The sequence below is a fragment of the Anabrus simplex genome, chromosome 5 (assembly GCF_040414725.1).
Source record: "Anabrus simplex isolate iqAnaSimp1 chromosome 5, ASM4041472v1, whole genome shotgun sequence".
In the NCBI taxonomy this organism is placed as follows: domain Eukaryota; kingdom Metazoa; phylum Arthropoda; class Insecta; order Orthoptera; family Tettigoniidae; genus Anabrus; species Anabrus simplex.
Window position 1 is genome coordinate 201168583 of NC_090269.1, and position 27592 is coordinate 201196174.

The following is a 27592-nucleotide window of genomic DNA, read 5'->3' on the forward strand; positions in this document are numbered from 1 at the left end:
CTAGTGATACATGTAATTATTTTTAAAAAATCGCATCAAAATCCGTTCGGTGATTCAGAGACACACACTTATTGGGAATTTCATTTTACATGAATAGATTGTTCGTTTGTTTCTAATTACATGTAACAGGTCTGACTGTTAGGTCATCAGCCCAAAGGCTGGTTGGATCCTCAAATAGCACCACCAAAGTGACAGGTAAACCACAAAAAAGCCGATGGAATGGCGCCAAAATGAAACACACTAGGCAGGGCGAGGATTGAGGTAGTTTGTCATTGCTTTCCTCACTGGGCCAGAAACTGCTATTGCAACACAATCAGCACCATGAACAGCACCTTTCATAACTCTTGGACACACTAGTCGTGTACCACCCGTACCTCAGCAGCTTCCACAGTCATAGCTATCAATGGGACTTCCGTGGAAGCTACATTTTCCTCTGGCCTGTGCCAAGAGACAGATGAAAAATGACTGCATACATCAAGATATAGCAACAGGTAATGTAGCAGGTGTTCCTTACTATTTTTTGCCAAGACCTAAGTGAAGTTGCGCGACTTCTTGGTCTACTTTGAAATCACCCCTTCCTTTGACGTGACCGCGCTACTGGACACAATACAAAAAAAAAAAGTCAATAGATAAGCTGATCGCCACTCGACCTTGCTTTTACTACACCGGAGAACATATGGCAACCCAAAATCATTCCCACTAGGAAGAAGCGGCATAGATCTACTGTACAAAGATAAGAAACGCACTTGTCCCTCCTTTGTTTCACACGGGAAAATGTTCTTATTTTGACTGTTGCTCTATTCTAATGTTTTAGTTTTTACGTTTTAAGGAACTTGTGAGAAGACTATCATTGAGGGCTCTTTCTTTCTACTTTACTTCATAATGTAATGGCATTGTTCTTTCTAATTAAACGAGCTAGAAGCCCCGGTTTCGCACGGGAGCAGTTATGAATTTAAGACGATAGCCTACTTTAAACCGAGGACTTATGAAATTTCCTTGTTATAGGCCTACGACATTAGTCTTTTTTCCTCCGGTAGTGAACACGAAAATGTTTCGTTTTGATGTAACATGCGAGAAGGACACGTAAAGCTATCCAGGAGGAAAACATTCTTCACATAATCAACTTTTTTCTTTTTTGCTAGTTGCGTTACGTCGCACCGACACAGGTAGGTCTCACGGCGACGACGGGACATGAAAGGGCTAGGAGTGGGAAGGAATCGGCCGTGGCCTTAATTAAGGTACAGCCCCAGCATTTGCCTGGTGTGAAAATGGGAAACCACGGAAACATAATCAACTTCAGCCACGCTAAGCGTCTGACCCTGTGGTTTGTTTATTGTCATACCAAAGCAAATTCTTACAGGGAATTGTACTCCTTTGAAATCAAAAGACAAATCTGAAGGAATCGATTGATTGATTGATTGATTGATTGATTGATTGATTGATTGATTGATAGATAGATAGATAGGTAGATAAATAGATAGATATATAGATAGATAGATAGATAGATAGATAGATTGATTGATTGATTGATTGATTGATTGATTGATTGATTGATTGATTGATTGATTGATTGATTTTTGTTGTTAGGGGCCTAACATCGAGGTCATCGGCCCCTAATGGTACGAAATGAGACAAAATTATATGACAACTTAAAAGTCCAAAATCCTCCACTGACCAGAATATAAAACGTGAGGACGAAGAATGAATGGATGGACGGATATGAATTTAAAACGATCAGTGGATCCGACCCACAGTGCCTCACATGCACAGAAGATGGCACAAAACAATAGTATTACTGACCAAGGGACTGCTTCTATAGCACGATCTGAATCGATTATGCTTATAGTCGAAACGGGTCCAAAATCCAGGTCATCAGCCCCTCATAATGGTATTTATCGCTAGGAAAGTAGATTCATGCTATGTGTACTGTTGCGGTACTAATCAAAAGTAGCGAAGACTCGCGGTATTCCACACATTATGGTACTATTCACAGGTAGTGTAATGCGCACATGTAACACAGACCTATGGTGTTTCGCACATTGCGGCGCTATTTGCAGGCAACGCAAACCTATAAAGGCATAAAGGCAACGCAAACCTATGGCGTTCCTCACAAAATTGGATTAACCACAGGGACTCGTACTATCCCGTGGAATTCCTCACAAGTGGGAACTGAGCATAGGTAAGGCAGAGCCGTGGTGTCGCTCATCCCATTGTTTCGCTCATATAGGGGTACGAATCACAGGTACTGTATGACCCACCTCCTGTTTCACACACTGTCGCTACTAATCACAAACCTATTGCGTACCTAACATAGTGGTACTACGCGCAAGTAAATGCCACCCATGGTATTCTCTGCGTGATGGTACTAATTACAAGTAGTTTCATGGTTCTAATTGGATCATCCTTTGGTCGCCCCTTTTAGTCGCCTCATACGACAGGCAGGGGATACCGTGGGTGAATTCTTCTTCTGCCTCCCCCCCCACAGGGGGTGTGTGTTTGGTCCGCGAGAGGTATTTTATTTCCCTGAAGTCCGCCGGCAAGCCGGTTTTAGGACCCCCCTATCCGCCACCTGGGACGCGCCACGTGGGTGTATCACCTCTCCCCCTGCTACGCCAGCGTAGCAGGTTCGTGGAATCGGAAGGAATCGCAGGGATTCTCAGTATTAAGACAATTTTTCCTGTGCCACAGCCAGTTAAAATATTACCTTCAATGAAAACAGTTTATCAAAGTTTTCACTACCAATCGCGTTGGCATACTGGCCTTTGGTCCTAGGGATCCCGAATTCGATTCCCGGACGGGTCAGGGATTTTAACTTTCCTGGGTTAATTCCTCTGCCTCGGGGGCTGGGTATTTGTGTCATCTTCATTATTAGAATTCATCTTAGTTCATCTTAGGTAGGGCTCCATACTCACGGAGGCACAGGTCGCCTATGGGGTGTCAACTCGAAAGACTTGCACCAGGCATTCAAAGGTCACACGCCTTGCTATAGATTGTGTATAGATAGCGAATAGTCTCTGGAAAACTATTAATTATTGTATCGTAACATTTACAACGAAATAATCACAGACGAAACTTTTAAAAACCGAGGTCCATGAAATTAGCAGCAAAACTCCAAACACATCCACCCCCCCCCCCCCTCCCAATCACAAATCGACTGTGTAGCTTGTTCAAGGAAATGTTCGCAGAGGGAATGAAAGAAAGCTGAGGTGCACCAAATTACCAGGGAAACTCCCAACGCCTGCTCCAGGATCAACTCGACTGCGTAGCCTGTGGAACGAAATGTTCACAGATTGAAGGGAGGAAAGCCGAGGTGCATCACATAACCGCGGAAATTCAAAACAAACTGTGGAACAAAATATTCACAGACGGAATACAGAAATAAAGAAAACTCGTGTCCTCATCCCGAGGTGACGCGGTTCTTATCAGACACACCTCCAATGCAGGCGAGCTGCATCTACCATTTCAACCACATACCAGCCCTCCTGCCAGTCTTAAATTTCTGGAAGTACCGAGAATCGAATCCGGGCCCACGAGGACAGCAGCTAATAACACTAACCGTTACGCTACGGAGGCGGATGGAATACAGAAAAGGCTAGGTAAATCGAATTAATAGCAAAAACTCGCAACACATCCACTCTTCTATGAAATCTTTACTCGACCGTTAGCTTCTGGCCGAAGCCATTGATGGCTCCTAAAATACCGATGTAAATTACGTACTGTAAATTACATTTTACCACCTCTGTAGCGTAGTGGTTAGTGTGATTAGCTGCCACCCCCGGAGGCCCAGGTTCGACTCCCAGCTCTGCCACGAAATTTGAAAAGTGGTACGAGGGCTGGAACGGGGTCCACTCAGCCTCCGGAAGACGAGTAGAGGTGGGTTCGATTCCCACCTCAGCCATCCTGGAAGTGGTTTTCCGTGGTTTCCCACTTCCCTTCCAGGCAAATGCCGGGATGGTACATAACTTTAGGCCACGGCCGATTCCTTCCCTCTTCGTTCTCTGTCCCTTCCAATCTTCCCATCCCCCACAAGGCATAGCGGGTGAGGCTGCCTGGGCGAGGTACTGGCCAATCTCGCCAGTTGTATCCCCGATCCAATGTCTCACACTCCAGGACACTGCTTTTGAGGCGGTAGAGGTGAAATCCCTCGTTGAGTCCGAGGGAAAAACCAACCCTGGAGGGTAAACAGATTAAGAAAGAAATTACATTTTAATCTACATTTACTTGAGGTGATTGAACAATTTATTCTGATAAGGATTAACTGATTCATTTAAAGGTAGTAAAACTGTAACATGTCCGCCTCTATGGTGTAGTGGTTAGAGTGATTAGCTGCCACCCCTGGAGGCCCGTGTTCGATTACCGGCTCTGCCACGAAATTTGGAAAGTGGTACGAGGGCTGAAACGGGGTCCACTCAGCCTCGGGAGGTCAACTGAATAGCGGGAGGTTCGATTCCCTCCTCAGCCGTCCTGGAAGTAGTTTTCTATGGTTTCCCACTTCTCCTCCAGGCAAATGCCAGGATAGTACATAACTTAAGACCACGGCCACTTCCTTCCCTCTTCCTTGTCTATCCCTTCCAATATTCCCATCCCCCCACAAGGCACCTGTTCAGCATAGCAGGTGAGGCCGCCTGGGCGAGGTACTGGTCATTCTCCCCAGTTGTATCCCCGACCTAATGTCTCACACTTCAGGACACTGCCCTTGAGACGGTAGAAGTGGGATCCCTCGCTGAGTCCGAGGGAAAAACCGACCCTGGAGAGTAAACAGGTAAAGAAGAAGAAGACGTTTTGTCACGGAGTCTAAGCTCCGAGTTTCGGTTTGTTTGAGGAACTGTTGTTAATGCTAAGAAATATGTGGGAAATTGGTTTACGCCGTCAAAAGTACTGTATATTTGTAAAAGTGGAAGATGTAGATATAGATAAGATATTCTGTGTCAGTGTTGTAGGAGGGAAGTTGAATTTGGCTCAGGCGGTTGAAGTCCTGTAGTTTTTGAGAAGTAGATTGCCAGAAGATTGTCCTGAGGTATTTTGAGATTGTTTCATGCCGGCATTCTCTGTTAGAGATGTCCGAGGATTATTTGCGTATATTGTATAGCATGAGAAAGTTTGCTGAAATCCGTGGGTTGGTGTCCTCGTCAGACCATCGATCCCATCGAATGAAATTTGGGAGGACAAATTTTTATGAGACGTGCCTACTCAAATATTCTCGCATTTTTTATTAGTTTGGTATTAATTTCTGTCACGCTATGTTGTAGAAACATAAGTTTATTTCGTAGATTTTGAATGTATTTTTAAGATATCTGTTAGGTTGAAGAGAATGATTTTGGTCACGCTTGGGAGATTCGCAGGAACAGGTGTAAGACACATGTGGGAACGGACTTTACGGGCAACTCAAGAGCGGTCAGGAAAACCGTGGGAGAGAAAATTATCATTCAGTGCTAGTATTGGGAAACACTATTATTGTTTAGTCAAGAAAATTAATGTTAACTTGTGAGATATTAGAATGTTTTAAAAGAACGACGGGAGTAATTCCAAGAAGATAGATTTTATTTCGTTCGAGTATTTATTTTAAGGTGACAAGATAGATCGCCACGTTTGTTGTTGTTGTTGTTGTTATTCGGGAGATAGTGGGTTCGAACCCTACTGTCGGCAGCCCTGAAGATGGTTTTCCGCGGTTTCCTATTTTCACACCATGCAAATGCTGGGGCTATGCCTTATTTTACTTTTTTGCTATTTGTTTTACGTCGCACCGACACAGATAGGTCTTATGGCGACGATTATGCCTCAATTAAAGCCACGGCCGCTTCCTTCCCACCCCCTAGCCCCTTTCTGCCCCATCGTCGCCATAAAACCTATCTGTGACGGTGCGACGTAGAGCAACTTGTAAACATTTTTTGTTGTTGTTGTTGATATCTGAAAGTTTATGTATTTCTTGATCAGACCTATCCAACATTCATTGTCTAAAATGTCATCTAGGGTGTCATAATATCTTGCTCTTTCATTAGACAATGCACAGCCATAATAAATAGCCTTGTCACTACTACAAATTTCTAGAAAAGTTACAGACTGATACCATATTTCACCAAACAAGGAGAAATTTTTGTGTCAACACTCAACATCTTACAAAATTTTACAAAACTATTTTTAATCCTCCTAATCAATACTATATACTTTTCATGTCCGGTTAAGACGAAAGTTTACACATAAATAGATATGATTCGACCCGGCATTGGGTCATCCTCAGTAAGATATGTATGATGCATTAAAAACATAGGAAACACACAAAATGAAATGTTAGTTAAGACGGTTTTTAAAAAGCATGAAGAAAGTTAAAAAAACTGTGAAATATTGATCGTCAACAGTCTTGAGTATTGACTAGGAGAATTAAAAATAGTTTTCTACAATTTTGTAAGTAATTCCTAGTAGTTTGTGATAAATATGTTTTTATCTCCAGTACCTTCAGCAAGTGACTGAAGATCCCATTACGATCCTGAAGAAAGAAACTCATGCTGATGCTGATAGGTAAGGAAGGTAGGTATCCTTCCAGGGCGGTGAAGGGTTCAATATATTTCTAGTACAGTACTCATTTTATTCAGATTTCTTTCAGGACATCAGCCTCAGTAACATTACATTAGGGCCCTCAGCCACATTAGCTAATTTCATTTGGTCATCAACCACACTGACTTATGCAATTAAGTTTGATAAGGATGGATATCGTTCCATGACCTCGTCGCGGGTTATGCTGACTCAATTAAGGATCCATGACGTACAAATCCTGCGTGGTCTACATTGATTGGATGACCTTAATTATATTTAGAACTCAGAACTCGTGTCACGTGTAGTGGATTATCAAAAGTCATTACGGCATCACAAGTGGACTTGCATGGAAATCGATGATAAGGATTTCCAGGACCTTCTTTGTAACCCAAGTAATGCAGAGAGTGGTTTTTCTGATGGAGTGCCTTCGTGGCTCATACGGCAGCGCGTCAGCCTCTCACCGCTGGATACCGTGGTTCAAGTCCCGGTCACTCCATGTGAGATTTGTGCTGGACAAAGCGGAAGCGGGACAGGTTTTTCTCCGCGTACTCCGGTTTTCCCTGTCATCTTTAATTCCAGCAACACACTACATTATCACTTCATAGCATTTATCAGTCATTAATCAATCACTTTGGGAGTGGCGACCCCATTGTAATAATAGCCTATATATGGTTCATTCATCCCTGGCCCGGTCAATGACTGGAAAACAGGTTGTAGGTTTTAATTCATTTTTCAGATGGAATACCCTTCAGGTAGGTAAGTCACGAATGCTGCCACAGTGTCAAATCCATTTCAGCGAACATTTATGTAGAAATAATAATTTGTCAAAGCCATCATTTGATTTCATTTAAAGGAATATCGTTATGTTTTTGAGTCAATAAACATTGAATCAAATGTCCATTTGTTCAGTAGGAATTAATTGTTGATTACTGGAACCCTGCCCAATACTTTCAGCAAGTGACTAAAGATCCCATTGCGACCCTGAAGAAAGAAATTCATGCTGATAGGTAAGGGAAGTAGGTATCCTTCCAGGGGCGGTGAATCCCAATATAGCCTACTCATATTTCAGGGGAACGAAGGTAAAACAGTTCGATTTTGGAGGTACGCCAACCAAAAAGTTTTGAATACCACTCCCTTACAGTACTGAAACACTGAGACACGCCTACGTCGTACTTCTACTGACATTCCAACAATTATTTGGCAGCGCAGCCACGCCTGTTTGGTAGTCACAATTCTCGTCAGTGCCGGGAAGTCCCGGTACCAATGAATAATTTTAGCCCGTAGACCCAATTTGGGCCTTGAGTGCTATTTCGTAATGTTATTCTTAGAGCACGGATTTTTTATGCAGTAATAGGTTAGAATGCAAACTTACTGAAGCGAGTAGGAGGTATAGTCTACCTTCACAACGGTTATGTTATAGGGTTTGCATAAACATTAGGGGTACGACCCATCAGAACCCCTTCAATTTATGCTACTCTTGCTACAATATGGAAGAGCGGGTGGCCGACACTTCCTACTAACCAAATTAGTTTGCAATCTAACCTGTTACTGCATACAAATCCGGGCTTTAGTTTTTCTATCTAAAGACTGCTTTTGTGTTGATTGTGTAAGTGTGAAAACTTGAATCGCGCTGACCAGGATGTGGTCGGCACCCCTTAGTGGGGTGGGGTAACATGCATAAATAACAAATAAAACGAAGGGGGACGAAATTACGAACATTCCCCGATTTATTATAATGGCCGCTACCGTAAATCACGCCAATCACCTCACAGTAGCGATTACACGCTAGGAACTACACCATACGACTGAAATGCAGTCCAGCATTCCATACACATATCAGTACTTACTCTAGGAATAACAGACTCCTAATTTGAATGTTGCACTACTCTAACTCAGCTCAGCATGAAAAATGAATCCTTCTTGTACACGGAAACGAAACGTGGTGCACACAACCAACTCTCACAACAACACAACAGAATAAGGCTACGCGTGTTCGCGCGGCTAAATAGTCGGTAACAACCGTGCAAACTGGAAATCCCTAGGGGCACGAAATTAGGTACGCGAATGGAATTCCTCCCCCCATATTTTACTGTATTCGCTGGTGAGACCTAGTAAAACATGAAATGGCGTATCACTTGTGCCAGGAGTGTCCGAGGACACGTTCGGCTCGCCAAGTGCAGGTCTTTCGATTTGACTCCCGTAGGCGACCTGCGCGTCGTGATGAGGATAAAATGATGTTGAAGACGATACATACACCCAACCCCCGTGCCAGCGAAATTCACCAATAATGGTTAAAATTCCCGACCCTGTCGGGAATCGAACCCGGGCCCCTGTGACCAAAGGCCAGCTCGCTAACCATTTAGCCATGGAGCCGGCTGGCGAGACCTAGTATTTACAGTGTATTATGTCTTCTGGTATGAGCTAGAACAAATCTGTTTTTTCATTTATCGATCTCAGTCTCATCCTTGGCTTTGTTACTATGAAAGTGATTTATCATGCAGCCAGTCCCTATTACGAATGGTGTGAAAATGTCACTCACGGGGGTCGTTCGGTGCGTGCATTTCACTGAGATTGGAAAACATAATATGTATTAACTTGTGATCGGCGTATCTCAATCCTCATTTCCCCTGTATGCCTCTTCAGTGACACATAGACCATCTATGACAGCTGAGAGAGGAGCTGCTGAGGACCCAGTTAGCCTTCGGGATGCGTACTTAAGACGCATACAATCCGAGATTAATACCAAGTCTGTCTATTAAGCCATCAGCCCAGAGGCTGGTTGGATCCTCAATTGACCTCCTGAATCAAGGATATTTGCTATATCTTGCTGGAATCCTACAAGTTGGACTTCAGTGGAATAACCTTTCCTAAACCCAAACTGCCTTCTGTAAAACCATTTATTAATTTTGCAAACATGTCTTATATAATCCGAAAGAATGCTTTCCAAAAGCTTACATACAATGCATGTCAAACTGACTGGCCTGTACTTTTCAGCTTTATGCCTATCACCCTTTCCTTTATATATAGGGGCTACTATAGCAACTCTCCATTCATTTGGTAAAGTTCCTTCATGCAAACAAAAATCAAACAAGTACTTCAGATATGGTACTCTATCCCAACCCATTGTCTTTAGTATATCCCCCGAAACCTTATCAATTCCAGCTGCTTTTCTAGTTTTCAACGTTTGTATCTTACTGTAAATGTCATTGCTGTCATAGGTAAATTCTAATACTTCTTTAGCCTTAGTCACCTCCTCTATCTGGACATTATCCTTGTAACCAACAATCTTTACATACTGCTGACTGAATACTTCTGCCTTTCGAATGTCCTTCTTGGAACCTGTTTCTGCCTTAAAGTATCTTAAAGTATCTATACATACTTTTCCATTTTTCACTAAAATTAGTGTGGCCACCAATTATGCTTGCCATCATGTTTTCTTTAGCTGACTTCTTTGCTAGATTCAATTTCCTAGTAAGTTCCTTCAATTTCTCCTTACTTCCACAGCCATTTCTAACTCTGTTTCTTTCCAATCTGCACCTCCTTCTTAGTCTCTTTACTTCCTTGTTATCATATAGTGGATCTTTACCATTCCATACCACCTTTAAAGGTACAAACCTATTTTCACATTCCTCAACAATTGCTTTAAACCCATCCCGGAGTCTGTTTACGTTTTTATTTGCCGTTTTCCACCGATCATAGTTACTTATTAAAAACTCCCTCATGCCTGTTTTATCAGCCATATGATACTGCCTAACAGTCCTAATTTTAATATCTTCCTTTCTTTCACATTTTTTTTTAATTACCACAAAAACAGCTTCGTGATCACTAATACCATCTATTACTTCGGTTTCTCTATAGAGCTCATCTGGTTTTACCAGCACGACATCCAGAATATTCTTCTCTCTAGTTGGTTCCATCACTTTCTGAATCAGGTGCCCTTCCCATATTAACTTATTTGCCATTTGTTGGCCATGCTTCCTGTCGTTCGCATTACCTTCCTAATTGACATTTGGTAAATTGAGATCACCCGCTACGATCACGTTCCTTTCCTTATCGTTTCCCACATAGCTGATTATCTTATCAAATAATTCTGAATCAGCATCTGCACTACCCTTTCCTGGTCTGTACACTCCAAAGACATCTAGTTGCCTATTATCTTTAGAAATGAGCCTTACCCCTAGAATTTCGTGCTTGTCATCTTTAACTTTTTCGTAGCTTACAAATTCTTCTTTCACGAGAATGAATACTCCCCCTCCTACCTTTCCTATCCTATCTCTACGATACACACTCCAGTTCCGTGAGAAAATTTCTGCATCCATTATATCATTTCTCAGCCATGATTCAACTCCTATTACAATATCTGGTAAGTATATATCTATTAAATTACTTCATTCTATTCCTTTCTTTACAATACTTCTACAGTTGAGCACTAACAGTTTTATGTTATCCCTACTTGATTTCCAGTTCCCTGTTCCCTTAACACCGCTGCCTAGCGCACCCTGTTTCCCTGAATGTACCACCCTATAACCCTTCTAAACAAATTTCCTAACTTATATGTACCACTGCGGTTTAAGTGAAGGCCATCTGAGCGCAGATCCCTATCTCCTACCCACCCATTAGGATCTAGAAATTCCACTCCCAGTTTCCCACATACCCACTCCATAGTCTCATTTAAATCCCCAATCATCTTCCAGCCAGTATCCCTCCTACACAGTATTCCACTGATAACAATCTCCGCTTCCTGAAACTTCATCCGTGCTGCATTTACCAGATCCCACACATCCCAAACTATGTTGGTACTTATACCTGCTTGTCTTACGTTGTTAGTACCAACGTGAAACACTACCACCTTCTCCTTTCCCTCCTCCTTCTCTTCTACTTTCTTCAACATCTGCCTTAACCTAATTCCTGGATAACACTCTACCCTGGTACCCTTTCCTCCACACACTTTCCCGACATGTCTATCGATAGAATCCCCCATGACCAGAGCCTCAACCCTACCCACCTCATTTGATCCCCTCCCCTCCTGGTCAACCCTATCTTCTCTCACTGCTGCAGAAGCTACTTCCTCCTCCCTTTTCTCCATTCCATGGCCCTGTTCCAGCTGTCTTTTCCTATCCACTACACATTTCCCTTTCCTACCTCTTCCCTTTCTCCTACTTCCAAACTTCTCGGCAACAGTTCCCTGTTCCTCATCTTCCCTCGGTTGTTCTACCTGCAGTGACTCGTACCGATTTCTCACCGACACCTGTCCTGAATTTTAATCCTGAATGGAGCCCTTAGCCTGCAATCTCCTTCCCCTTGAAACATTAGACCACCTGTCTTCCACAATTCCCTCATTTCCTTCCAATCCCTCTACTTCACCTACTGTATCCTGTACATTGTTTGGAGGCCTACTTTCCTTCCTGTCCTCTGAGAGTATCCTAATTATCTCCCTCAAGCTCTCCAACTCCTCCCTCATACTCCTTAATGCCTGGCCACACTCACAGTTCCTACACTCGCATTGCTTAGGCATTTTTTACTAAATAATGAAAAGAAAAGGAAAAATGAGATAACTTATTCTGTGCAAAATAAAAATGAAAGGAAAGAAATATTGTCTAGGTTAGTTCACAAAGAACACACGGCAGTAAGTTATTTAATATAGGCTACTACTACACTACAATACTACTTAATTGTACTATTTTATTCCTACAACACGCTAACACGATGAAAATTGCTGTTAATTACTGGAAACAGAGAATAATACACAAGAATTACACAATTCTTAACTGCAGTTAAGTCCACCCTAATTACAACAACAGAATTTTAGTAAGAGAGTTACTACAGATACCACAGAAACGGTGCTATACTATACAAATATTTCACAGTAATACTGTAGAATAAACACACTACTTTCTAATAAGATGCTATAATACACTACAATAATTTTAAACTACGTTCAGGCGTATTCTAATTACAACAGGTTATTACCAAGCAAAAACAGAAAAGAAAATTACCATTAAAGTTCGAAATTCGCAAAACTACTCACAATTATAGAATAGGCACTCTAATTTCTAATAAGTTACTATACTACACTACAATAATGTTAAAACTACGTTCGGACGTATCCTAGCTTCTTACTAAGCACAAATAGAAATGAAAATTCCAATTAGGCCTAAATTTAGATATTCGCAAGAACTACCGGTAGGTACGGTACTCAAAGATTACCAACAAAGTTAAACACGTATACACATTAATATTAGTACTACTTTGTCCTACTATGCTGTAATAGAAATGAAACCTGCCGTTTGCACAAAAACACACACGAATTTAACAGGCAAGATACTATCTAATTTACTGTATCTACACTACAATTCTCAACTGAAATGCGGCTATGTGATCTTTACAGATGGTGGATTACTAATATTTTCCCTACTCCGCGGGACGGAGAATAAAAGTGTCCTTAAATGTTGAAAATATGAGGTGGTTTACAACAATTTCTCAAAAGTATTTCTGTCTAAACTACGCCAGGGACTTGAATTGCATTTATTGGAATGTAGGAACTTGATTATTAGCTAACCGCTCATAAATACTGAAATGTCGAGGGTGTGAAATATAAATTACGGATACTTTAACTGCTTATTCAGAACTACAAATGATCGGAATACAAGAATCAGCTGATTCAATTATTAGTTTACTTTTAATCTGCCACTAGGGTCAGTACCTCTATTTGCAAATAAAGCATATTTATTGGCCAATTATTTGAGTTATTTTATGGTATCTGGAAGCACTTTCAAACACTTTCAAAGTGTATGGTTAATTAGATTTTGGGACGGCCACTCCCCGCCCCAGCCCCCCGTCCAACTGCTCCCTGGATCAATCAATCAATCAATCAATCAATCAATCAATCAATCAATCAATCAATCAATCAATCAATCAATCAATCAATCAATCAATCAATCAATCAATCAATCAATCAATCAATCAATCACTACTACTGATCTGCATTTAGGGCAGTCGCCAGGTGGCAGATTTCCTATCTGTTGTTTTCCTAGCCTTTTCTTAAATGATTGCAAAGAAATTGGAAATTTATTGAACCCTGGTAGTCGACAAAATTGTAATCATCTAATTGTATCAAGTTATAAAGTTGGTAATGGCGAGGTAGGCAGGCAGTGACTTGTGCTCTAGGCTTTCAAAATTTTATAGTGGATATAGTGAAGTTTGGCTGAAAAGGATGCAATTATTTCAAACTGTAAGTACTCATGTTTAAACTGACGTAAAAGCATTTCAATTGTAGCTCAACTAAGTGCTGTAAATCAATTTTTAAACTGTAGGGAGATTCAGTGCAATCTATAACAGGGTTTACTCCGTTGCTTTCAACATAGAGTGTTGACATTGCTGTGGCGTCAAGTGAACTATCGATTGTTACAAACTACTACTAACTTCAATGTCCAATGTTTCCAAGGAGTAAAAGTGTATTGTATTGAATCGATTGCAACAAGTATTGCCAACATTACGAAAGTTTATATGTACAGAGCACAAGTATTTCCTGTTGTAAAATGGGTGTGTGTGGAAATTGTTCAAAAGCTGTGGCACGTAAGGATGTAAATGGAAAAATTCAGTGCAAGTTATGCAGTAATCTATGTCATAGTGCAAAACTTGCGATCCAATGATGAGATGTCGTTATGCAGGGGAAACTCCCTGTAGTAATGTGAGTGATCTGGAGGGCAGTAAAGTTGTAGAAAATATACCGACTGTAAGCGAGATATATTGACTTCTGCTTTCAGTTAGTAAAGAAGTTAAGGAATCGCGTAATAATCTTGAGGTACCGGTAGAGCTCGGTAAATCACTGAACTCGGTTCATGAGAAACTGGAGGAAAACTCAAGAGTCATGAAGAAGAACTGAAATAATGTAAGGAAGTTATTGAGAGCCTTAAATCAGAGAACTGTGCATTAAAGAACAAGATCAGCAAATTACAGCAACAAATAGATGATCTAGACCAATATGGAAGGCTGAATATACTGGAAATACATGGGATTCCTGAAACGCCAAATGAAGATGTGATTTCCTTAGTGAAAAATGTAGGTCGGGCATTAGATGTTACTGTGACTGATAATATGATTGACACATGTCATAGGTTAAAAAAGCCAGTAAGTCAACCTCACGCAGGAGTTATCGTGAAATTTGTTAGAAGATTTGACAGGGATATGTTTCTCCAGAGGTGTAAGATTAAACGTAACTTGAGCTGTGCTGGCATTGGACTTACCTCTGGGTGAGGGCTATCTATGTCAACCAAAATCTCACTTTAAACAGAAGGATTATTTTCAGTGAAGCGAGAATGGTAAAAAGGGAGAGAGATTTTGCATATTTGTGGGTGGATAATGCAGGAAATATTAAACTTAGGAAGAAAGTGACACTTACGTATATACTCTTAGAACGATTGATGATGTTAAGAATTTGGCATGATATAGATGGCTGTAAGGGAATAAATTGTTATAATTTTACTATCAGAATGTTAGAGGGTTGAACACCAAAATAAGTGACATATACACAAGTGTCCTTGCTAGTAATTATGACGTGATCATGGTGACAGAGTCATGGTTGACGAAGAGCGTATATAATGGAGAAATATTTGATACAAGATATAATGTTTTTCAGCGGGATCGTGTTCATAAGAAGGGTGGTGGTGTTTTGATAGCTGTTGCCAATACTTTTAAATCTGTTCTTGTAGAACTTGATGTAGAGAACATCGAATGTGTCTGTGTTAAATTTATTTTAGGTGAAAAGTTATATCTCGTGGTAACTGTTTACTTTCCACCAAACTCTGATTTAGAAACTTATAATAATTTTTTGCTGAACTTGAAAACATCGAATTCATACAACATTATAATGTTATTATAACGGGTGATTTTAACTTACCTTTGATCAATGATAGTAACTGTAATTTACTTAACTGTGGACCAAAATACTTTGCTCTGGCTAATTGTATTGCTTCATTCAACCTGAATTCGTTTAATAACGTAAAAAATGCCAGCGCTAAAACACTTGATTTAGTTATGTCCAACTATGTAGGAAATATTAATGTGTTCAGAAGAGATTACTTCCTTGTGCTTGAGGATTCTAATCATCCTGCTTTATATTTCGAACTGGTTGTTAACATTGAGCGAGTCAAAATATTACCTGTCAGTATCTACAATTTCCAGAAGGCCGATGTTTATGAATTGTATGCATCGTTACAAAAATATGACTGGAATCATTTACTACTGATTGAAGACTCTAAAATGCAGTAAGCTATTTTGTGAAGTCCTTAATAAACTTTTCACAAAATATGTTCCTAAAAAACAGTGAATAAGAAAAGAATGTACCCTTGTTGATTTATATTAGATATAATTAAAATGTTGAAATTAAAGGAGACTCACAGGAAGCACATGAAGCATTCTGAATACAGTGCTCACATGTACAAACAATTAAGAAAACAGTCTAAGACACTTATTGCAAGGGCATTTAAATTGTATATATTACAGTCACAGAATAATATAAAAAATGATCCGAAAACGTTTTGGGGTTTCATAAAAAGTAAACGAAATAATAGTTTGTTCAAACAGTGTATGACATATGGTGGAAATCATTTGGTAACTGCGCAAGGAATAGCCAACGCGTTTGCATGTTATTTTCAAACTGTTTATGCACCCCAGCCTTCTTTATATATAGCGTCTGAGTGTATCAATGATTACTGCTCACAGTTTGCAGATGGGTCCAATACGCGAAGATGAGTACAAAGATGCAGAAGCAAAACTTACGGCATTTAAATCTGCGGGAAATGATCACATACCTCCTTACATTATTAAAGGATGTGCAGAGGTACAATTGGTTTCACTATGTGCCATATATAATTTAATTTTAAAGACGCAAATATTTCCTGAGATTAATAATAATAATAATGTTATTTGTTTTACGTCCCACTAACTACTTTTTAAGGTCTTTGGAGACGCCGAGGTGCCGGAATTTAGTCCCGCAGGAGTTCTTTTACGTGCCACTAAATCTACCGACACGGGGCTGTCGTATTTGAGCACCTTCAAATACCACCGGACTGAGCCAGGATCGAACCTGCCAAGTTGGGGTTAGAAGGCCAGCGCCTTAACCGTCTGAGCCACTCAGCCCGGTTTTCCTGAGATTGGGAAAATAAGTAAAATAACTCCGATCCTTAAATCTGGTGATAGTTCGAAAATTGAGAACTACAGAGCTATCTCAATAATATGTGCTCCAGCGAAGCTCTTTGAACAAATACTGCATGTTAGAATATTTAATCATATCAAACCATACGTATCAGAATTTCAGCATGGGTTTTATCCCAAGCGTTCTACTACGACTAATCTTATGAACTTTATTCAGGATATTTCTGATTCAATGAATGAAGGGCTTCCTATCGATGCAGTTTATACTGATTTTGAAAAAGCTTTTGATAAAATTGATCATGGTATACTTTTGAGTAAATTATCATTATTTTGTTTATCTTCTGAGTTTCTGAAATTAATTTCTTCATATCTGTTAGACAGAAAAGAGTTTGTATCTTACACAAAATACTTCATTCCAGTTCAAAGTTAATTCTGGAGTCCCTCAGGACTCAAACCTTGGTCCATTGTTCTTTTTATTATTTATAAATGACTTACCGAAAGTAATAAAATATTCAAAATGCTTACTCTTTGCTGACGACCTAAAGATTTATAAGCAAATTACCGGGTATGATGATGCAATGGAATTGCAAGCCGATCTGAACAACTGTCACAAATGGTGTGTTGAAAACAGGCTTTTTCTTCAATATTAAAAAGTGTTTCTTGATCACATTTTCTCGTAATAAGAATGTGACTGTGCATAACTACAGTATAAATGGTGAGATCTTTCAGAGGCGTAATTTAGTAAACGATCTGGGTGTTATTCTTGATTCAAAACTTTCATTCAACAGTCATATTCACAAAATTACAAATGGTGGATTTAAACAATTAGGGTTTATTATTAGAAATACTCGGGAACTTAGGGATGAATATATTTTAAAATCTTATTCAGTCATCTTGTTAGAAGTAAACTTGAATATGCATGTGTAGTGTGGGCTCCTCAGTACATGTGTACAATTAACGAAATAGAAAAAATACAAAACAAATTTTTGCAATATTTATATTTTTTAAAATATAACCGATCATCATATCATCAAAGAGTTTCTTATAGAACTCTATTAAATTAATTTGGTTTAATGCAGCTCAGTACACGTAGAATATTAGCTCAACAGATATTTCTTTACAAGACAGTTAATGGAATAATAGATAACCAAGAGTTTCTTAAAAGAATCCACGTCAGTACCAAGGAGGTAACTCTGTGTTTGAGACAAACATTTTACTGCCCCTTCTCAAGCACCTCACATCATAAAAATTCACCTGTTGTACGAATGTGTGAAGTATATAACAGAATATCTTCACACAGCAGACAAATAGATTTTGCTTTATCACTTCCTTTATTTTCAAAACTGTTAAAACAATATTTACATTATAATAATTTATTGGATGAAATTAATTCTGCACTGAAATTGACGTATATAATGCCACTATTATTTTTCCAATGTATATGTGTTTGTGTATTTGCTATTCTTATGAATATTATTCTTTTTTCTCTGCTAATTTGTTTTATCTTCTTTAACTTTAATATTTTATATGTTTGTATGCTTTATTGAAAATGTGTTTAAATTATTCTTTAGTAATGGCAATCTTGGTTTTTTTAACTGTTATATTTTATTTTGTATATATAGGTACCATTTATATATTGAATGTATTTTGTACCATCCATTGTAATTGGGGATATACCCTGTTATGGATGTATTAATAAATAAACAAATGTGAAGTGATTGTCTCGTCAACGTCCTTGTCCTCCTGGTATTGTGCCAACGGCCGTGGATCCCGTGAGATCACCGAAGTTAAGCAACATTGGGTGTGGTCAATATTTGGATGGGTTGCCACGCACTGTTGGTAAGGGAATGGAGGAGCAGAGAAGAACTGGCCACCCTACCGTACATAAACTCCGACTCGGGCACACCTCTGCGGCGGTTCGGACCTGCCTTCGGGCAGAATACACCCTTACCTTACCTGGTATTGTTTCCAATTTTTTGGGGTCGGCATAGGGTGTGAATTTGGCCTAGTTTTACTGTCGGATGCCCTTCCTGATTCCAACCTACGTGGGGATATGTATTCCCTATTGCGCGCTACTGTGGTGTTTGGCAGTGTGGTGTGTTGAACGTAGGTGAAAAGAAGTGTACTAAAACGGACACAAACACCCAGTCCCCAAGCCAGATGAATTAACCATACGCAGTTAAAATCTTCAGCTCGACCGGGAATACGACCCAAGACCCTCTGGAACGAAAGCTAGGCCCCTGATCATTCAGCCACGGAGCCGGACGCTAGCATGAGTATTATAGACATATCAAATTGAGTGAACATTACAGAATGTTAAGAATAGGTACTGATACACTTTAGTGTATACAGAAAATGAATGGTAGATGGAACCTTTATGTTCACGTCATATTTAATAATTAAATTTCTATTTTGTCATGATAATGCTGTAATGTCAGCAAAAAGAACACTGAAATCAGAATTATTAGTTTCACGCAGATTCTTAAGTATTCTAGTCAAGAAAGTTTGTTAATTTATTTTGGAATCTGCTCCTTTCTCTCACTCCCATAATCTTGGTTCTAAACTGTCTAGGTTGGATTTTTAAAACGTGGTCAATTAATACAAAGTACGAACACTTCATTATAATGAAAGACTCCTTTAGTAATTTCAAAATATATTTCGAAAACCGTTTTGGACCCTGGGGATAATTTTCAGTCCCAAGTATTTTTGAGCCATAACAGGTTAGAGACTGCATGTATGAACACTTGCAGCTTCCAGCCCTAGTCTATGAAATCTAAACTTTAAGATTTTTTTCTGAAGCGAAGACCATGAAATGAATGTCATTATGCCCCCTGCCAATCAAATTCCGAATTCTCTAAATGAGAAAACTGACTTTACATTTCGGCGAGCAGTCGTTTAAGTAAAGCAGAACATATGTCTAGTATGTATTTTATTGAAATATACAGCATAAAACAATTCTTGAGATGAAAATCATTTTCTCCATTAACGAAATACCTGAGGCGTTCTTGAGTCATACAATTTACTTCTGATTGATATTTCCAGAGTGTTCTACATATTCTACTGCCGTTCTGAGGCTCATAAATTCTGAAACAGACCGTTTTGTGCATACTATGATTACTTCAATCCCTAATCTTTTATATAATTCAATAACGACTTGTAAAGAACATAAACTGCCATAATCCTGAGGTCTATGAAACGTTAAATCTATAATAATATATTTAAGTCTAACTTTAACGTAACGAGGCTCACGTGTATAAGTTTCTGGGTACCCTGTTTTGTATTCCACTTGTAATAATTCCTCTATCAGATTTTCAATTGTATCCTCGGGTTCTTGAGACATTTCCGCTACTTTCCTTATTTTAAGAACTTTCCTTGCATTAACGCCGGATAACTCGTATATCTGAGATATGACATGGCTCATAGTTGCAACATTTAACGGACCGAACAGTTGAATTATTTTTACACCAGGAATTTCACTGCCTACTTCACCTCTAAGTCTTACATACACATACCCTGGGCGAGACCCTGAAACTTTTTTTGCTCCAACTGGGACTCGACCTATTAGACAAAGATAAGGCTCACTATTCTGGATGAAGTTTACGATTAAAGATACGACCAAACCCACGAAAAGACCATAGACGATACCCATCAAAACTACAGCTAGAAAAGTGATAAGCCAAACTAGGCTATCTATTTTTGATATGGTGCATATAGTTCGTAATCTGAAAATTTGTCGAAACATTGGAGGTAACCCCATTACAATGATAGATCCTAGTACACTTCGTGGTAGGTTTTCCGTAATTGGTGAAAGGAAGAATAAAGAAAATATGAGTATAATAGCGCATACTAAGCTAGCTATTTGTGACTGACCACCAGCTAATTTTTGAGTCGTGCTTCTGGATAAAGAACTAGCCACGGGTAAACACAAGAAAAATGATCCACAAAGATTAGACAATCCGTGTGCCAAAAGTTCTTGGTGGGCGTTAACCTCATAATCTTCTTTCATAAATAGAAATGCCATATATATTGTCATACAGTAAGATACAAATGCAACCACTATGCTTTCAACCACCACAAAAAATGTTACAGAGGTGAATTTAGGAATAACAGCTGTAGGAAGACCAATGGGGACTCTCCCAACTGTGGAAACTTTCATCTTCGGTATATTTGCTAAGAGAAGCGTCATAGGTATGACTATTACAATTATTAACTCCACTGGTGGAACAAGCCCAAAATATTTTCTTATTTGGGACTTTAAAAATATGTTATTTAAAAGCAATACTATTATGGTACTCGACGAAAGTATGATATCCATAATATTAGCACTTTTAATATTATTGAAAATGTCGCTTATTGTATAAATTATTGACAGGAGCCCATGGTGTTTATCTAGTTCTAAACCAAGTATTTCCTTAACTTGAGAAGTTAAAATGTGTACAGCTGCTCCTGTGGAAAATGCACTTATATATGTCTTGGAAAGTAAATCATGAACATCTTCGAGGCTACAGATGTAACACAGTAAATGCACGATTGCAACAATTAAAGTCACAGCTGTTCCTAACTCAAGCGGATTCGATGAAGCTGGGCTATAATTGCTTATGATATCACCAGTCATAAAACATACTATAGAATATGCTCCTATTGATACATGCTTTGATGTTCCAAATAGAAAGTAAACAATAGGGGGGAAAATAGCCATGTATATCCCTGTAATAGGACATACATTACCTAGCTGGCCATAAGCCAAACCGTAGGGAATATGTATCGTAGCAGCCATTAAACCAGCAAATAAGTCACCCCATATATACGGATTCCAATTGTACTCAGGAAACCAATGTAAAACCATGATCCTGCCTAAGCATACACGAAAACAACACCAACATGACACAGGTTCTGACAAGAATGTTCTCCTCATAAAGTCCAATGTTGTTCTGCTATCTTGTTCCTCTGTAGAAATATCCTCTGGTGAAACCTCGTAAACGTCAGAAAACTGCACTTGCTTGAAGAGTCTCGAGCGATTGGCCCTCGTGCTTTGATTTTCGGAAGACGCATACGTGTGAATTCCTTGTTGATCCCGATCCATTCTGCTCCGCTGTGCTGACATAAGCCTGTCATTCCTCTGTGAGTTCATCCTATCAGTCTTGTTTCTACTTTATTTTCAGTTTAAACAATATTATTATACCTACTTAAGGATCACTCTAATTTGATTAAGGAATGTAACTCACAATGAAGGTTACGTAATTGTACATCACTTCAATTACCGAGTTATTGAAATCTATACAAGATAACGCTGTTTTGTTATTCGTTCTTACGACCATGCTCCTTTTTAGCGTAGTTAAAATTCTTATGTTACTTTCCTAATCATTTAAGAAACAAGAAATTGCACTCTGCGTGTTTACAATAAAGTTCAAAGACAGCACATTTCAGTTTATTGTGCAGATATCAACAGTGATTCCAGATTTAAAAACTACTAGAGAAAGCGCTGATTGCAACTTCCGCGATATAAACTGCAATCGCGATCAGCTGTGACATACGTCCAACAATATGGCTGCTTTATATTTATGCCTACTATCAAGAAAAATTGACGTCGAAAAAAATAGAAGGACAAGTCGACCAGATAAGAAAAATAGAAGCGCCCACTGAAGAATCAAGTCTAGAAGAAGCGGCACAAACACTAGGGGAATTGCTAATACAAGCCGCAACCCCAAGAAAGGACCGAAAGGCGAAACAATGGTTCGACCAGGAATGCTACCTGCTAAGAAAAGAAGTACTGAAGGCCCTGCATGAACTAAAAACGAACAAGAAGAACCTTGCACTCTATCAGGTATACAACAGAAAAAGAAGTATCTATAAAACGCTCACGCGGGAAAAGAAAAGGATATACTGGGAGGAAGAAGGTAAAAGAATAGCAGAAGAGGCAAAGAAAGACCCATGCCTCGCTCTACGTCCCAGGAAGCAAACACAGACACACTACATAAACATGTAAAAATGGATGACACACTTTAGCAATATATTCAACAAAGAAGGAATACCAAACATCCCAGAAAATTATCAAAGTACCAATAACTAGCGCCAACAGAATGAACTCCGCTGACAACAAATGAAGTCCAAAACATCATCTCAAGCACAAAGAAAAACAAAGCTGCAGGACCAGACAACATATACAGTGAGTACATAAAAGACACTGCTCATCTCCTACTGCCTACATGGACAAACTTATACAATAAATGCATTGAGACGGCCTCAATACCAGAGTGATGGAGACATTCAACTATTAAAGTACTCTATAAAGGAAATGGTGATCCATATGACACAAACACGTACAGAGGCATCGCTCTGGAGAACATACGGTTCAAGATATTCACAAAAACAATAGTGGCGAGAGTCAGAGAAGAAATAGATGAGTATCTACCAGAAAATCAATTCGGATTCAGGAAAGGAAGATAAGCTATTAACGCCATACAATAACGGTACTACTCAACATATGGGAAGCCCTTGAAAAAAGAGAAAAGTTTTACGTAGTGTTTATAGACTTCACAAAAGCATTCGACCTCATAAATCGGGAACTTGTGACCCAGAATCTGGAAGAAGCCCTCAACAGAAACAATGTGTGGACTAAAACCATAAAAACGATACTACAACGGAACAAAATAAGAATCTCTGACAATATATCACTCTCTGAACCGATACTTCAAACGAACGGAGTATTACAGGGTGACCCAATTAGCCCGTTACTTTTCATCCTGGCAGCAGAAGAAATAATGAGAATAACCCATAAGGAAGACGTAGTATCGTACGCCTACGCCGATGATATAGTGATCGGATGAAGAGACATCACAAAACTACAAAAGATATGGAGGAAAGGTGCTACAAACATAAGTCTGAAATTAATGCATCAAAGACAAAAATGATGGTATTTAGGCAAGGAGGAAACATCCCAGCAATGGCAGAAATCTTCATAAAGAGGCAGAAAGTAGCCATAGTAAACGACTTTAAGTACCTTGGCATTACTCTGCAAACAAGTGGCAAATGCTTTACAAAGCATGTAACAGAGAAAGCAACACAGGCGGTACGGGCGATGCACGAAATCAACTACATCAGAACACTCAGCCTAGAGACGGCGATGGCACTATTTAGATAAAAAAAAAATCATGCCTATACTAACTTATGGGATAGAAATCATATGGTCGTACTTCAAAGAAAAGAACCTATGCTTAGAAAGAGTAAAAGCTCTATACATAAAAAGAGCGATTGGAGTATCCAAGACAACAACTCGTCTACCTCCTAGCGCGAGAATCCTTCCTCATTGAAGACTTCAGAACACACCTGACCCCACCCAACACCAAAGCATCAGAAAACCTCCTAGCAACACTCAACAAAAAAAAGAGAAGACATTCCTTCAGAATTCTTTGAAACTGGGGCCATGATAGACCGGACATGGACAACATTCAACTTCGAGATGAGGCACGTGTTCACAAGACTGGCAGTACATGGTTTTCACCATCTAATTTGTACCAACACCTCATACCATGAACCGACAGAGACATGTAAGTGCAAACTACATGGATACATGTGTGAACGTTACCACGTAGAACTCTGCATCAAAAGAACAAAAACAATTAAAGAATATGCAATCCAAGGTGCAAGCGCGCGAGTACAGTGTATATAAATGTATTATTTTTCTCTCTTTCTGTATGGCTATTTGGGTGCAATGAATATATTATTATTATTATTATTATTATTATTATTATTTATTTTCATCCAGTGGGAGTGAATGATAAATCTATAACAATCTGTGTTGTGCCTCAAGTAAAAACCGCTATGTAACAAGATTGTTGGAGAAATATTACCCGACGGCCAGGGCTTGTTCTCTAGGAGGTGCTGACCCAACCAAGGCACAGCACAGAGCCACTAGTAACGAACATGACGTCATCGCAGTACAATCAACCAAGGAGAATAACTGGAACAATAACCAAGACCGACTACAATACTGAGACCTGAAGGCAGGTTTCGATCAGCGGCAATATGGCCGCGAACGTGGGCCATGCATAGCTTGTATGTGATCGCGGTTACGAGTTTAGTTGGTTTAAAGTAAATAATTGTGAAATAATGATTTCGAGTCTGTTTGTGATCGTACTTCGTGATTTTGAATATTGATAAAGACGTATTTGGGGTATTTGAATCGCTAGGTGCTTTTACGTGGAAGCTCAAAATATCTGGAGGTTAATTATTTCGTGTTTGCACGTAGTGCCGTATAGGTTCGTTTATCACTGTGTTTGAGTAGTGTTGTTATAGAATGTAGGGCCTAGTTAGCATGGATAGATCGCGTTGTGTGCCTCTCTGTAAGTCAAAAATGGGCATTTCTTCGGATATTTGTGCCCTAATGGAAGGCTAGGGTTTTCGAGAGAAATAGATTCGGTGCATTCATCTCAAGAATTTTACTGTAGATAATGAAACTGTCGTGTGCATCAAACATTTCACTCTTAAGTTAATTGTCCTTAAATACATTTTTTCCCGTTGAGAATAGTGAATCAATGCGCATTCCTAGGAAATGTCCTAAATTGTCACCTGGTACTTATTCAACCGTATTCGAAAATCAGCTTTCGCATGGTTATGAAGGTATTTAGAGGTTGTAGTAAGGATGTAAAGGATAGGGCATTTACTTCTCTGGTAACACCTCAATTAGAGTATGGTTCCAGTATATGGGATCCTCGCAAGGATTACTTGACTCGAGAACTGGAAAAAATCGAAAGAAAAGCAGCTCGATTTGTTCTGGGTGATTCCCGACAAAAGGGTAGCATAACGAACATTTATAAAGTTTGCGAGACGACAAGAGGACAAATTGGGGCAAATAATCGTTTATAGGAAGAAAGAGAAGTTAGAGATTGGAATAATTTACCAAGGGAGGTGTTCAATAAATTCCCAAATTCTTTGCAATTATTTAAGAAAGGCGGTGGTGTTGATTATTGTTTTAAAAGGATTCTGCTTAATCATGCTCCACCTCGCTTGCTGTATCTGTCTCCGAATCAGCTGTTGCCGTATCATCTCCAGACTCATCGTTGCTGCTGTCGAATTCAGGCTTAATTATTATGCGCTTGATTTCTTCTTCCAGCAGTGTATCCCGTTTCCAGTCATCCACTGTTATAGATTCAATCATTTCTCTTGCCAATGCTTTCATTGTTGACAGAGAAACGTGATAGACCTTCTTATCAGCAATTTTACTTTTTATTCTGTTCCAGATTAGTTCGGTGGGATTTAGGTCCGGATGATAAGCTTGTAATCTCAGGGGTGAAGCCGATATCTGCATATATCTTGTCCATACAGTATTTTAATTTTGGTCTGAATTGCTTTGCACGAATTAGAAGTTCTGATTTAGTCATTTCTTGGTCAAATGGTAAGTTATATTGTTATCTCGCAACCACGTATGTTTTTCTGATTTTGAGTTGTTGGTTGAAGGCATTTTATTGTCTTGTTTGTTGTGGTAGGGTGCATTGTCGAGGACAACAATGCTTCTCTGGGGCAATCCGGGTATCAGTTGGGTTTTAACCTATTTTCAATAGATTCCATATTAATTTTCATTTCTTTATGGTAGTCAGATATGTTCGATTTTGAATCATAAATGAGACAAGCACCCGGAATCTCAGGACTGTTATTTACATGCACTCCTGGCACATCATCGCTCTGCCAACACATGGAGACAATCAGCTTTCGCATGGTTATATGGGTATTTAGGGGTTGTAGTAAGGATATAAAGGATAGGGCATATACGTCTCTGGTAACACCTCAACTAGAGTATGGTTCCAGTATATGGGATCCCCACCAGGATTACTTGATTCGGAGGCCCTTAGCTGAGTTCTGGCATTGCTTCCACTTACTTGTGCCAGGCTCCTACACTCTTTTCATCTACACTCTCCGACCTCCCTTGGTCAATTCTCGTTCTTTTTACCCCAGACGGTATTAGGTTGCGAATCCTAGGGACTCTTTCATTTTCACGCCCTTTGAGGCCCTTGTCTTCCTTTGGTCGATATCTTCATTTTTCAAAGTGTAGAATCCCTTCCATATTTTCACTCTGATTAGTATTATATAGAGGATGGTTGCCTAGTTGTACTTCCTCTTAAAACAATAATCACCACCACCGTAGAAACCGAAGCTGGAAAAGCTAAACTACGCATCAGTATTGATAAAATAAAAACCATGTTGATTAGTAATCATGCTACTATCAAACCGATCACCGTTAGGCAGCAGATGTAGATGTCCACTACAGAATTGGCAAAGTATCAGCAGTCTTTCAGCGATTCGACTCATCCGGTCCACTTCAACGGTCGACAAAGAGACGAACCTCTAACTTTATAAAACACTCGTCATGGCAACAGCGATTTATGCTAGTGAAACATGGAAAACTACGGCGCATACAGCATAGAAGTTCAAAGTATTCCACCAACGTTGTGTATGCAAAATTGTAGGTGTCGTTTGGCGTGAGTTAGTCTCTAATGAGGAAATTTTGCCGACAGAGTAGCTGTAAGAAATTGCAAGTTATTGTTGTGGAACATCGAATGCATCTAGCCGGGCATATTCTTCGCTTACCAAACGTCCGATACTCGAACACTATGTGATGGGAGCCGCCAGGATACAGGCAGAAGCCGGGCAAACAACGCAAAACATGGCGTCAAACGTTCAAAGAAGGCCTACAAATAATGAACATGTGGGTTTCGAGAACGCCGCTTTGAACAGGCCTCATTGGCGGAAGCTTGCTGCCCTATGCGCTTCGCGCGGAAGGAACCAATGATGATAATGATTATTATTATTATTATTATTATTATTATTATTATTATTATTATTATTATTAACATGGATATGTTTTGACATAAGTATGTCTGATGGCGGGGGGTCGGTTGAAGATTTGCGT